This window comes from Panthera leo, chromosome F3 (genome assembly GCF_018350215.1).
Source record: "Panthera leo isolate Ple1 chromosome F3, P.leo_Ple1_pat1.1, whole genome shotgun sequence".
Lineage (NCBI taxonomy): Eukaryota > Metazoa > Chordata > Mammalia > Carnivora > Felidae > Panthera > Panthera leo.
This window is the reverse complement of record NC_056696.1, coordinates 6,796,530-6,810,186: the sequence shown is the minus strand read 5'-3', so window position 1 is coordinate 6,810,186 and position 13,657 is coordinate 6,796,530. Positions and strand designations below refer to the sequence as shown.

Genomic DNA, 13,657 nt, shown 5'->3' with positions numbered 1-13,657 from the left:
TAAGGGGTGAACAGAAGTGCTGAAAGCCAGGATGAAAAGGACATTTAAGTGCCACAGGTCCACGCACTGTTCTCGGGCTTCACCCACAAGACCTGCCCCCCCCAACCCCCTGCCGCAACACGGAGAGACAGGTGCCAGGGTGTCCTCACTTTGCCCAGCGGGGCTGAGGCTCTGAGACACTGCTAACAAGTAAAGGCCAAAGCTGTGATCTGAACAAAGATCTAGTGAAGTAAACACAATCCCACTCTGCCAGGCTGCTCAAGCTCTCAGAAGTGGGGAGCCCAGGGTTCAAAGGCCAACTCTGCCACTAACTCGCTGTGTGCCGCCACACATACTGCTAAATTTCTCTGTGCCTCAGCTTCTTCTGGAAAATGGGGACAACAGTTTGGAGGAAATAAATGAATACTTATGAAGTACACAGAACAACCTCTGGCTCATACACATTACCCAGCATTTGTCAAATGAATAAAGTATGGTTTACATCTTAGAGTATAGCTAAACAAACAAACAAAAAAAGATGTAGCGAGTGCTTAATACGTATAGCATATTAAACTCCACAGAAGTAAGTGGAGTATTTAAAATAAAGTGTAATCTGTTCGGATCATTTGGCCGGCCCATCACTGTTGCACGTTTGTGGAGCAAAGGAGGTGCTGGTTTTTTGCGGATAAATTTCAATTTGTTACTCACTTTGCTTGTATCCTAGTTTCATCCCCCACTATTACTGACAACAATGAATTACATATCATTTATGCTCCCCCAATCGAAATCTTCTGCTAAAAACAGATAATGCTGTCACAGAAACAGCCTTTCTTGATTCACTATCAAGTTACTCTGTGGGGAAAAAAATCAAGCACGCCACGGGATTTACTACCAAACATCTCAATGTTTCTTTCAAAGTATCTCATAAAAACGTTACCACATACAAAACGCAAGGGTGCACAACTCATTACTTTGACACCAGGGCTTTCTCACTCTTCTTTTTTTATTGCGCAAGATCATTATCACTGGACCTCAAACATTCTGAATTTAGATCTCTGTTAAACCATACATTAATGTTACACTTTTATAAACACTTAGGAAGAATACTGTATTTCAACTTCTAGTATATTTTATATTTGCATCTAACAATTACATATCCAGTGAAGTCAATTATTCTTGACTTTATACTGTATTTTAAGATGTGATTATGCTTAAGTGGATAAAACTGAAGGGAATATGTTTCCATTTCAATGAATGTGGTTATGTATTCAAAGTGTGGTTCAAATGATTTCGAATACCAGAATATTTGCGATCAAAAGAGACGAAAAGCAAAAGACACCCAAGTAAAATCATCTTAACTTTCCCGTGTTAATTCTCTTATCATTTTTGTAAACGGACCTAATTTAGCAATTTGTGGCCAGTCATCTGCTATCACTTTCTTAGGCAAGAACTGAGTGTGCTTAAGGGGCTCAGCACACTTAGTGCAGAGAAAGCGAACATTTCAAAAGAACAGGACACATCAAATACTATTCAATTATTCTAATAAGTCCATTTCTCCTCCCCAAGGCAAGCTTATCGATCAGACAAACAGCTGAAAAGCTGCCTCTCAATGTTAAAAATGAATTTACTTACCTTGGCCCTCTGAGGGCAGTATTACCTAACACACAGACAGGAAATTTGCTAAAACAATCTACCTACCGTTCCAACAACAAATAATCTGTAAAAAAAAAAAAAAAAAACCTTAAATGGGTATATTTCTCATTATACACAAGTATCTCTTTCCTCATCATTACCTACACCTCTACAAGCATAATAAAGCCTGTTTTCAAGTGTTTCCTGGAAGTTTGAAAGGAAAGATTTTCTGAAAATCAAGGCATCACAAAGGAAAACGACTTGGAGCATCAGTCATGAAAGTCATTCAAAATCCACTGAAATGAAAAATTACAAAAGTGATTCCCCATTGCGTAAATATTAAGTTCTATCACGTTTCTATCATAATGGCCTCTGTAGAATAATTTGTTACTTAAAAACGGCAGGACACCAGAACATAAAACCTTCCAGTAAAGATAAACTAATTCAACGAGATTAACACTCAGCCCCAAACGGTAGGTGATCGGGTGTCTTCTTACAAGCAGCCACCAACCAATAGGCCCATTTATTACAACCCCCTCGCTTACTAATAAAATAGAAGACAAGTGACAAATCGGTAGTGTAGGGTCAAAGCGCCAACCTAATCTTCACGCTGATTCTCGAAGTGTAAAACTCTTCCCATAGTTTACGGATTATCAGTTCACTTTCCAGAATCTAATGCAATGTGCATTGGGTGTTTTATTCTTTTCTTCTCAGAAAGCACCGATGTCACACAAAGTAGGAGAGAAGTTTTCTGGCCTTCACTCGTCTGAAATACACAACATGGAGTAACTAGCCCTATATGATACAGTCGTGGCAAACTTTGAATTGAAGGGTATAAAATGTGCTGATCTTCATGTCGGGGTCTTGCTGTGCAACTGCACCCCACCAACTCCTCCCTGTCCCCCATGGCCCCATAGAACCCAGCCTAAACCAGAGAGCTTTCTGACAGCGAGTGGCCTTGTGTACTGAGGGAGAGAAGAACTATTACAAGCAGGTTAAGTAACAAACTTTTACTTTTACACGGTAAGATCTGCTGACGTGTGGTTTTCATATCGTGGAAATACACTTTTGTGTAGAATGTGTATTTACTTTTAAGAAAAGCCCTTGCTTTCCCTAAGTTAAGGGTAATTCTCTACTCAGGAACTATACCATCACCTGGCACAACTCTGAGTAAACGAGGTTCTTAAAATAGGTGCTACTGGAATTAAACAGTTTTGTTCTTTTGAAATTATACTACCCTATGGACATGTGAAGGTCAAAGAAAAAAATTCCTAAATCCCAAATCCTATTTTACTTTGTTGGTACTTTAAAAAGTACCAACAGTTATCATAAGAGTCAGTTGAACATAATATAATAAATGCAGAGAAGGGACAGAAGGTCATTTCATAAAATTCTTTTCTATAATAAATATACATCCTTAAGTTTAAATATCTCTTCAGAAAGATGCCAGGAAACACCAGCTGCTGTTCTATGTGCTTTCACTTAAAAGTATAAAATTATGAACTTTTGATGCTGTGTTCTAGTCTCAAGCAAATAAATGACTTGCCCAGCCAAAAAATTACACAAACTTCACGCTTTATGCCTCTCTGCCTTTGTATCTTAATCATCTTCTGTTCTAAAAAGTGCTACCAAGTTTACCAACATCTTTAATCAGATTTTCTTGAAGCTAAAACACATTAAAAATTTTAAGCCAAAACATTTAGCAAGATGCCTTAAAGAATATGTCAGACAGAGAAATACTCTTCTGTTTTCAACATACTGGCCAATATTTTTAAAAATTACTATTCATGCAGGATTTTTCTGAGGCACAGTTCAAATACATCTATATACCATTTAAGCTAGAAATTCCTCAGGGGTTTTTGGATTACCCTGAAAATACACCAAGTACCAATTTCACTCATAATGTCTTCACTGTCGAACATTCTCCTCCTAATCTGTGACGCTACGTTTCGTGGGGACAGTGCCACCTCTTTGGTACTGTAACTTGTTTGTGGGCACATGTGACATTATTTTAAAAAGTTAAATGATAACACCTATCTGTATATAAACACTGGCATTTATCACCGTGTGCACAGTAAAGCGTGCTGAGAAGAAGCCAGCGTTGTGTTCTACAGCATTCCGATTGAGGGTTTGTTTTTTCGTATAACAATTTATCCTTCAAAACCAAAGCAGCAGTGGTCATGCCCAGTCCTATGAACCGCTCGCTCTCCCAGGTACAGCATTCCTTGACTCTTCACCCCAAATTAGTGAGTACTATTTAGTAAAGAGGATGCCAGAGAGAAACAGCAAGTTTAAAGGAAAAGCCTTAAAGAACCACCTGCACACGTGGGGGCATCATCACCAGCTACGCTGATTTTACTGCCCCCGTTGGCCACAGCCCCCCTCTTTCCCCTCTGGGAAACAGTGCCCCCCCCCCTCGCCCCCCAGCCCGCAGCCTCCTCAGTGTCCGCATCTGCAAAATCAGGAGTTGGGACAATCAATGTTTTAAGACTCCGTCAGGAGATAAAAACATTACTTTTAGTGTTGTTCGCTATAATCACAAAATTTAGTAATTATAATGTGTTCTACAATCGAATTTTTAAAAATAATTGTAACCCAGATCCAGCGTAAGTACTGGCCACAGAAGAGCAAAATGTAGTTCTAAAATAATGAGATTAACACTGAATTAAAGGAATAAATACAGTTTTCAGCTATCTCATGCTGAGTTTTTTAAAGTAGAAAAATGATTTTATAAGATACAATATAAAATCATTACTGAATAACTACTCCTACCACACCCCCAACATAGGTTCACTCTAATCACAGTTCTCTTCTATTCTCTTTGAACAATCACCTTCCCTGCAGATTTACGAAACGATCGTAAATCACTAAGTAAATGTAAGGTTCTGAGAAAGCGACCTGGCATCTCTGATCTGGCCGCTGGAACTGTGCACGCTCACAGGGCAACACTCACAGCGTTATAAAAGCACGCCCACCAGTGCGGTTACAGACCTGCGGCCCCACAAACGCGTCACACCTACCACAAACACACTACCGCCAGGGGCCAGTCTAAACCTATCGTCATCTCACTGCGTCCTCGCGAGATCTCTGAAGAACAGTCATTGTTGCCTCCCGTCAGTACGCGAAGAAATTAACACTCAAACAGGTGAGGGCATTTTCGTGAAGTCCCTCATCTAAGCGAAGTGACACTGAAATCTGGTCTGCGTAAGTTCAGAGACGCTCTGCCTTCAGTCCCGTGATCACCTATGTATACGTGCCTGTGCCACTCAGATTCCGTAAATGGCTCTGAGAAATAGGAAGTAACAGGACATGACGAACGAAGGCCAGAACCACAAGTTTGCTTTCGCACAAGCTTGCTTTTGTTCAGCCACTCATTGACATCCTGTCACACCACACTCGCTCAGTTTAATAACGCCTCTACCTGCAAAATGCTCCCAAACTTAGCGGGGATATCAGCACTGACTAAGGAACTACAGATATTTGTACATAATTCCACATACAAAAATCGGGGCGTATTCGTGGGCTTCTAAGTAAAAGAGAAAACTAAATACACAAGGAGACAAAGACAAGGTCCGGTGTAGCTGATGAGTCTCTAAGCCTTTTCTGCAAATAGAGATTAGAATCACTTGGAGAGAAACTGACAGTGAGCTGGCAAGTTCTTCTCAATAGACCTGACTTCTATTTCTATATGAAGAGTAGAAAATAACACATAATCTTCCTTTAGTCCTTTCAGAAAGACATTACTGTGGACACAAAGCTCCGTCACTTATGTTTGCCTTTCATCCACACTGTAGGCATTTTTGCTTAATAATTATGCAACAATACCCTAAATGTTTTAGGAAAACATGAGTTTACCAAAAGTCAAAGTAAAAACTCTTTAATTACACCACACACATTTTTTGATAATATAAATCCAAAGAGGAAAAAAAGGGGAAAGAGAAGTCAAGGCTTCCCTTTTCGTGTTCTAGCAATTTCACTCCCATCGTGATTGATTTTAAATTTTACAAAAATTTACAAAAATAAAATTTTACAAAAATTTGCTGTTCTAGAATATAAACACCTTTGAGAAACTGTACTTAACATCACTGTTTCTTCTCAATTATTTAAAGTCAAAGGGACAAAACATATTTAATAACATTCACTCTAAGTGTTATCATAGCATTTAAAAAAATTACAGATACCAGATCTCCAACACCTAATTGACAAGAACGGATCAGAAGGAAACACACAGCCAAGTCAGTACTCCATGATGAAAATGTGTGCCTATCGTTTACAGAATCAAAGACCCCGGAGAGAAAAAGAGTATTAATCAGGGAGGCCTGGTTCCCATATAACTTGGCTTCACAACTACTAACATCCAAGTTCAAAGTAGGACGGAATTACTTAGTAAAATAAATTTGGTACTCTCTATCTCACCCCTAGCGGTCGGCTTTAAAACAAATCAATTCAGTCTCAAGTAAGAGTTCACGCTGCCGGTAAACTGTCCGTGTGCGTATTGAAAACACGGCAATCTACCCGATTTCCTAACCCAAATCTCCTGTTAGTGGTTCGCAATTCACACCTGATATTAACCAAATCGATTAGCTGGCGTCTCTAGGGGGAAACAAGAAAGTTTGCATTGCCGTTTAGACAAGAAGCTGCTTTCTGCAACTATACGTGAATAAGAGAAGGAAGAGGAAGTATTAAGCCCCTAAACTAATTAACAAAATAAGGGGGAGGGGGGCAGGCAGGAAAACAATGATAATTAGTATGTCCCCTTGGTTAACCAAATCCACACATACATTCATTCTGTATACGCACAAACATCAGCAGCATCATAAACCGTCTCAAGTTCTAGCCATTATTCAGTTCGACATCTGCACATGTTTATGCGTCTCTCCAAACAACCTCTTGAACACCCTGCTGGAGCTGTCATTTTTTTCTTCTCCCTATCTGGCAGATGGCAAGTCAACAATCGGCATCAACAGCAGCCGAATATCTCCCCCTCCGTCCTACCCCCCTAAACAGACACAATAATAACTTCTTTGTGCTTCCCCACAATGCAGCTGCTTAAACCATTTCGCTACAAGGCTGCTTTGCCTTAATAAAAAAAAAAAAAAATCCCTTCTGTCAAGTCTAAAAAGCAGCATAATGTTAAGCAAGCTAAAGCCACAGCACAGCTGCAAACGGGCAGACACATTGACAGCTCCTCCCTTAACAAAGCCCTGCGAATTGAAGGGGGTTCATCTGAGGCTCACACAGTAATTAGTAGAAAAAAGTCCGACAGCCTCTATTATGCTAAGGGAAAAAAAAAACTGGACAGAACTGGGCTGCTGTTTTGCGTCAAGAGTTCTGCTGCAGAGTAGATAAATCATGTTGGGTTTTTTCCTCTCTTTTTAAAGACAGTAATAAGGAGGATGAGAGAAGCTAATTTGAAAACTTGGACACAGTAATTGTACCATATGGTGAGCATTTATCCTTTCTGAAATGCACGCTAACAGTCACTTACATGCACACTGCTTTGTTTTACAGTTGTTATTCTCTCTACCATATTCATAAAATGGATTTGAATATCTGATACTCAAGAGAAGTTGTGTGTAATTAGCAACAGAACTGCCTGGGCTTAATTTATTGGCCTCGCGCTGCAATCTAGTAAATGCAAAACAAAATTAAACAATGTGTCCACTTGGTAAAATGTTTTTTCTTTAACTCCATAAAAAAGAATGACTACAGGTTCATTAAAGTGTTGCTGAGGGAAGGTGCAGTATATTTTGAAAAATTCTCAAAGAATATGCTATGGCTGTTGGAAAGATTTCTGTGGACCCATTTCAAAGATACCAAATCACCAAGAGAATGACCTTTCATTAAGACCATCTGGTTCAATTCTGTATTTCAGTGAAGCAGATGTAACTCTTCTCCATATATATCAGTACATCTAGACTTAAAAGAGAATCTCCTACTATGTGTTCTAAAACTTTTTTTCAAGAAAATCTGTCAGCTATTAAACAGTTATGAAGTATTATGTGCCAAGCACCATGCAAAAGTCTTCACATATCTGAAATAAAATCTGAACATAAACTGATTTAATATTTTTGTTTGTCGACTTCAGCATTCTCATAAAAAGCCACCTACTATTTGAAAAAAGTCTTCAATAACATCAGGGCACAGCTTATCAAGGTCCAATATATATATCAAAGTGACATTTTTCTGACAAAACATTGTGTAAAAAGACTGTAAGATTAGTTCTTTCTCTAATCAGAAGTAAATTCATTTTAATGCCAGCTTTGTCTCTGAAGATAAAAATATAAAGTGTTTATCTACCATTGATAACCTATACTCTAAAACACTGAAATACTGCACTAGAATGCATGAGATCCTTGAAACTCCAAGTGGAATGAAATCATAGGTCTGAACTTCTACAATGTACTTGCATCCACAAGTATTGCCCTGATCACTATTTTGGGGATGTGAAAGAGTAAAATATTCTTACGAATTACTGGTTGAACACAGAACTAAAGAGTCCCTCTTCAAGCCTGAAGTAATCTGTGACTTTAAAATACATGTATCAATGTAATATTACCCCAGTACTATACCAGAAGGCTGTGATCCCACCAAAGGTAGGTGTTATTACACTGACAAGGAATGGCCCCATTCAAGAAGTTCCACCAATTTCCTAGGCTATGTGTCTGTCTTGCCTTAGAAGATATGTTTTATCCATTACTGGCATTGTGGCTTCTCTTTATGCCACCAATACTGGGCCACAGGACCAATTTACCTTAAGATAAAAATATTTCATTTTTGCATTCTGCTTTACAGCTCATTGAACATTTTCAAATATTAAAATGGATCTCCAAAGTTCATTCTGATACATCAGAATTTGGTTTGACATACAATGATGTTTTGTTTGGGAACTATCTGACCAGTAATCCATGTCTGAGTCCACATACTTTCAAACCAGGTGAATCCTATTATATGAAGAAGGTCATGACACTGTCTTGTGTCAAAAGAAGGGCTCCAGCTACAGAAGAAAAATAAAATTTTTCCAAAACTGTGCAGAATTATATAGTAACTATCCTGGTTAACTGGGCAGAAGAAATAAGCGAATATATTGTTTGGAAAACAGGTTCAAACATGTGACCATCAAATGGCCAAGGTCTTCATCATATAATAATAAAAAGCCATGCTTTGGTGCAGAAACAGGAACTTGATTCTGCTTAGGAAAATCAAGTTGAGGAAGTGTTGGTAAGCTTGAAAGCTCCATTCAGTTACCAAACTTAGGATGTCGGATGTGAATGTAAGATCTGAAAACCTAAGGGAACAACGATGTGCTTGACTTCAGCATCTGATCATTAGTGCTTAGCAAAATCTATCAACAGTTGCTAAACTACCTGAAACCATTTCGCATTATCTCAATAACAGTGCAAAAAATCTCATTGTCCACAGGGATAAATTAAGACCATTTTAAAAGTTCTTTCTAATAAGAAGCATTTGTTGAGAGTACAAACAGTGGTTTTAAAAGAATGCTTTCTTTGTGTAAGACTATCCTTTCCCTAAATGGGGGATGGTGACAGAGAGAAAGAAATTCAGGTAGAATAAGCTCTTAAGAAAATGTGCATCAGTTAGACTTGTGCATAAATTAGACACCAGTACGTCTGGTCAGCACCCTCATCTTGACTTTCCTACAATCGTACCTTTTTAAGAGCTCACATCTGACACAGAAGTACGGAAGTGGAGATTCTCTTATTAAGTGTGAAATAGGAAAGTTCTCGTAACAGGTTTAACCAGGTACCAAATGCTATCTATAGTGGATGCTGTACTCTTAAATACTTGCAAACATTTGGTCAAAGCCCATGACACAGCACAGACAAAACAATGCAGTTGTCCACTGACACCCTCATGGTGATGGCAAACCTGACCCAAAACTTTAAGATTCAAGAAGACGACCTACTCACATGGGTCTCCCCGGCGGAAATAAAAGAAATGCATCGGTTTACAACACACTTCTCATTTCTGACAACAAAAGCAAAGCAAGTAATAATAATGCTTATCCTAGAATTTAAAATTATGAGAGCCCAGAAGTTAAAAACGATTACTTAATACATTATTATGACGATGTAGAGATGGAAGAAGGAGAGTATTTCCAGAACAGTATTCAGCAGCAGGCACTAGCCAAAGACGTACCTATCTGATATTTCGTCCTTAACCTTGGTGCTCTTTTGGGGCTCCCCCCACTTCCAGGAAAAACCCCACTGAGCCTAATGCAAGCAAAGGGTTATTTATTATAAGAGTACAAACACCTCATCCAAAGAAAAGAGCTGTGCAGGTATAACTTCAGTGAATTAGATCTGGAAAATCGCCAACTCCACTTCCCTTTGTCTTGTTCAGGGTCTGGTCTCAGTCGGTCTCTGTCTCTGGTCTCTCTTCTCTTTCTCTCTCGTATTCCCTCTACCCCCAGCCTCTCTCTGTCAGAACATTAGAGGCCTTTGCCACATTCTCTGCACCCGCTAGCTCCTCAGCTGGCTCACAAGGGCTCTTCCCTCCTACCCTCCAAATTTCAGGCAGCCCCTGATGGCCATCCGGACCCCAACCTGAGCTAGGGCTTCACCTCTGCACCTCTTAGCTGCTTCAGTCTTCAGCCTCTCCAATCCCTTGAAGAAGCTCTTGGGTCAGATGCCCACTTACCAGCCTGACCAGGGCAGGTGTGTCTGTCCCCAAACAACAGGGCGAGGGCGAACTTCCCTCAGAAAGGGCCATGGAGAGAACAACAAATCACTGGCATTTCCAGCACACTTAGCAGAGCTAAGTGTGTGTGTATATGTGTGTGTTTCAAGGAACAGATTTCTAGGTTAGTGGATTCGTTTTAACAATTGGAAAAAAATGCTAATAATAAAAGGTCTTGTGAAATAGGCCACTCAATTTTTTAACTTTTTTTTGTTAAAACAAGGAAAAAAAAAAACTTACCCCAAAACTGCTTTGTGTTTTGTGTGACTGAGAACTATTAAGGCATCCAGGCAGGACTCACTGGAATCTGTCAATTCACTGTTAGCACATAAAACACAGTCATGTTTTTATCCACTACATTCAAGAATAACACTAACCATGTGGCAGAAATGCACAGCCGCCCCCCCTTATCTGTGGAGGATACATTCCAAGACCCCCAGGGGGTGCCTGAAACTGCAGGTCAAACCCAGTATACAATGTGTTTTTTCCCTAATATCCCTAACACACCTAATATACCTACAGACTCATGATCAAGTTAATTTATAAATTAGGCACAGTAAGAGGCTGACAGCAATAACTAACAGTCCACCACAGGTAACAGAAACAGTGAAAGCCAAACTGTGGATGAGGGGCTGGGGGGTGGGGCTGCCGTGCAAACGACTTCTTACAATCCTAAGACAAGTTCAGTTTGTATTATGGTCTTTTAGTTACTTCCAATAGGAACTATACTCTAAGAATCTAAATGTCTTCCCAAGAAGAGTCTTGTCCAGTAGCTCAAACTGTGGGTCAAGATTTTTTAATTTTCAATGACCAGGCAGTATCAAAAATACTAGAAGCCCCTGGCCAACCCCATCCGACAAACAGGCAAGTTTGCAAAAGTTATTAAATTTGTCAAGATTTAAAGCCTAACTGATTGTAGGACAAATTTTACTAGTACAGATGGTGGTTAATTCCTACATAAGCCATTAGTTGAAAAAGCACTACCCAGTAGTAATCATGACTCTTACTATATTTACAACAACATCACTTTGTTTTCACTCTCATTAACTCATGTGATCCTGACCTCAACTTGAGAGACAGACAGGTCACATATTAATATCCCCATCAGTAGTCAACACACAAAGAATAGGGAGATGTTTTGCTCAAGAGTTTCCATTTGTTTTTTAAGTTTATTCATTTTGAGAGAGAGAGAAAGAGAGAGAGAGAGAGAGAGAGCATGAGCAGGGAAGGGGCAGAGAGAGAGGGAGACACAGATTCCGAAGCAGGCTCCAGGCTCTGAGCTGTCAGCACAAAGCCTGATGCGGGGCTCAAACCCACGGACCATGAGATGGACCTGAGCAGAAGTCGGATGCTTAACCAACTGAGCCCCCAAGAGTTTCAAAACTGTATGTACCCGATGAGAGAAGAGTAAGTAAGACTAGGGACTTTCTACCTCATTGGACGGCCACATATTGAACACATTATAAAAGAAATCGGAATGTAAGTTTGGGCCAAATTGTTACTTAGGCCACTTTTAACACTAAGACTCTAAGATATTATGACTTTACAGATTAGGAAACGAAGATTTAGAGCTGGCAAGGGACATGCGTGTGGACTAGCTCTTTTGACTTGAAGTGCAGCGCAGTTGCAGATAACCTATACATCACAGGGCATATATTCTACATCATACATCACAGAGCATACATTCTACATTATACTTGTAAGAAGTCCTGGAAATTCCCTTTAATAGCACTTCTCTTTTGGAGATGCATTTATAGGAGTCCAGGACACCGAATATACAATGTATCTATGGTCTCCTACATGCATGGGAGTCAGGGTAGGGTAAAAGAAGAGAGCCGTATTCTTTTTATGATGCATGCTATCTATGCACAGGAAGAAAGAGAACCTCTCCCTTCAATCAGTCACAACAATGATGCCCAAGGCCCAGGTCAGACAGTCTCTTAGCACTTAGCACATGTGCAGCTGGAACACTTGTGGACAATGGGTACAAACCACCCACATCCCAGGGCGCCTGGGGGGCACTCAGCGGGTTACCCATCTGACTCTTGATTTCAGATCATGATCTCACAGTCGTGAGTTCAAGCCCCATGTTGGGGCTGTCCGCACAGAGCCTGCTTGGGATTCTTTCTTTCTCCTCTCTCTCTCTCTCTCTTTCCCTCTCTCTGCCCCTCCCCTGCTCACGATCTCGCGCACTCTCTCTCAAAATAAACGAATAAATATTTTTTTTTAAATCCCCACATCTTATCACCATTGCTACCATTAGCAAGACCTGGGACATGAGTATTCAGAAGTCAGTGACTGCATGCATTCTCTCTGCTATCATTTACACAGAATATGAAAACTGGAAATATCACATCAGTCACGTAGTATATTTTTAACTTACACGTATTGTTAACTCTTTGTTTTTAAAGCTTTTTTAAAAAATGGTCTAAGCCATAAATATTTTACCAGTTTGTTTTTTTATTGGCCGATAAAATCCAGTATTGAGGCACAAAAGGTTAAATGCTATCAATTGAAAATATAAAGAATAAATGTTAGTAAAAGGAATTGCTGAACGTTTTCCTTTTTAAATATTCTATCCAATATTTTAATGTCTGAAACACACGGTCAATTTCACCGATACTTAGGCATTGTAAAAATATGATACACTGTATTTAACATATGCATAAAACATGGCCATAATTCAATGATTTCCATGCACCTAAGAGAATGACTCACTCAAGAAAGTATTCCAGTAATGAATCTAAATCATAGTACACAAGACATGTGGCTCTGCAACTCTGTTCATTTCAACATATCACCTTCCGAATATCATGTTTTGTCAAGATACTTGTGCACTAAGCCTGCAGAAACAACAACAAAATGCATACGGAATGAGGCAAAAATTCCTGTTTTAAAAACCAAAAGGGTTTTCAAATCCTCTCCAGCTCTCAGAGTTGAGTTGATTTCATAATGTCCCCTACTCTCCAACTCCCAAGGATGTTCTCCTAATGTGTTTACACTGTAACTCTCTGCTCTTAAGATTTTTCCGATCAGTTCCCTAACAGGGCATTCCCAGTTTTCCTCACTGACTTCCACATTGGCTCCTCCCTCCAGGTGGAATCACACCCAACCTCTCCCTCCTCAGTTCCACTTTCTCTTCTCGACTCCCATTGCCAATTACTAACGAATGAGAATTAAATTTCAAACAAACTAAGTTACTCACTCTAACTCTAAGTGTTGAGTGGATTCGTGAGCTGTGGGTTATCTGCAAGAGAACCACAAGAGCTTAGTGACAAACACAACCAGACTGATGTGGGGCTCACAGAAAGTCAAACACATGCTCCTTCTCCATGGGTGGCTCTTT

The 13,657-nt window shown here is 39.7% G+C and overlaps 1 protein-coding gene and 1 long non-coding RNA gene across 4 annotated transcripts in view; both read right to left on the bottom strand.

The window, feature by feature from the left end:
- AKT3 (AKT serine/threonine kinase 3) overlaps positions 1–13,657 on the bottom strand; it is a 304,707-nt gene that overhangs the window by 182,676 nt on the left and 108,374 nt on the right. The window lies entirely within an intron of this gene.
- LOC122212481 lies at positions 2,209–13,229 on the bottom strand. Its single transcript, XR_006199165.1, has 3 exons — positions 13,030–13,229; positions 10,552–10,629; positions 2,209–2,377 (listed from the first exon to the last, which is right to left on the bottom strand). It is a non-coding gene; the product is annotated as an uncharacterized LOC122212481 (long non-coding RNA).